Source organism: Tupaia chinensis, unplaced genomic scaffold (assembly GCF_000334495.1).
Source record: "Tupaia chinensis unplaced genomic scaffold, TupChi_1.0 Scaffold144630_1, whole genome shotgun sequence".
Taxonomy (NCBI): Eukaryota; Metazoa; Chordata; class Mammalia; order Scandentia; family Tupaiidae; genus Tupaia; species Tupaia belangeri.
The window spans coordinates 158,145-159,449 of record NW_006204491.1 but is presented as its reverse complement, the minus strand read 5'-3'; positions in this window follow the sequence as shown (position 1 = coordinate 159,449).

Below are 1,305 nucleotides of genomic sequence, written 5' to 3'. Positions count from 1 at the left end.
GACATGAACCATGGTCGACTACGTAGGAGTCCAGCGACAGCTATTACACTAACTGCTGTTCCCTATAAGCGACTTTTTCAATGAGAGAAAGCAGGACTGAGAAGGATTAAGAAGTCAAGCAAGGATGAGATCACAAAGTCCTAGCCTCAACCCAATATGGCAATGGGTGGGGGGGGTGGGGGTGAAAAGGAAACTGGGCTTTCTCACTTCCTGTTTGGAAGCCGGTCAGTCATGGGCTGGGGGCTGCTCGCTGGACCTCATCTGCACAGAACTGGAGCTCTTTGCATGTTGTCAAAGCAGCAGCACTAGCTCTCGAGCAGACGTGTGATGAAAATCACAGGAGAATCTAGGCGTGGATTTTGGGGCATGTGGGCAAGGAGAGACTGTGTCACTATACCCATTAGTAAATATCTTCTCTGCCTTTTTATTCGTCTGTTTTCCTTTTCCTAAAGTGGAGTTAATTTTTTTTAATAAAAAAAACTATTGATATGTCACCCGAGGGAAGAGAATCATGTCTCTTTTAAACTCTAAAATGAATGGCAGAGCAAAGCCACTCACCTTTCGAAACATAGATGGGCTCCTAAAATGCTGTAGAAAAGCCCAGGTTTTATAAAGCAAGTCATGCTTTAAATATATTAAAAGAAACTCAATATTGAAGGAAAAACTTGTGAAATACTGAGTAAAGTGAAGACTATTTCTATAAATATTCAAACATATCAGTTTTGTCAATACATATTTCTATAAACCTACTATTATCATCAACAAATATGTTACAAGTGCCTCGTAGTTATAAGCACTGTTTTTGGAACTATAAAAAAAATATGAGATACGCTTCCTGCTTTCCAGGGTTCATATGCTAGTATTTGAAGAATCTTTGGCCTAATCACTTAGCAGATTGAGCCTTGGTTTCCCTTTCTACGGAAAATAGATGATAATGTTAATACAGAATTGCTATGGAGCCTGTGATGTAACACATAACTATATTCATCTCAAAGATATAAGTGCAGTGAACAACTGTCATTTGATTCTAGTAAACCTTTGAACTAAACATTCCACTCTGCAACAAACGAAAGTCTAGTTACAAGTGTCTTCCCACAGAGCTTGCCTGCAAGGAGCTATCAGGCCGAACAGAAAACAGGAATAGCTGAGCCCTTAGATAATTATATTCTTCAAAAAAAAAGAAAAGAAAATTAAAAGTTGCTATGAGGTTGTCGGGAAAGTCATGATGTATTTTTCTATGCAGAAATGTGTCATGACTTTTCCGACGACCTACTATTTTGGTGAATAAGTCTGTGTGTTAGGAAT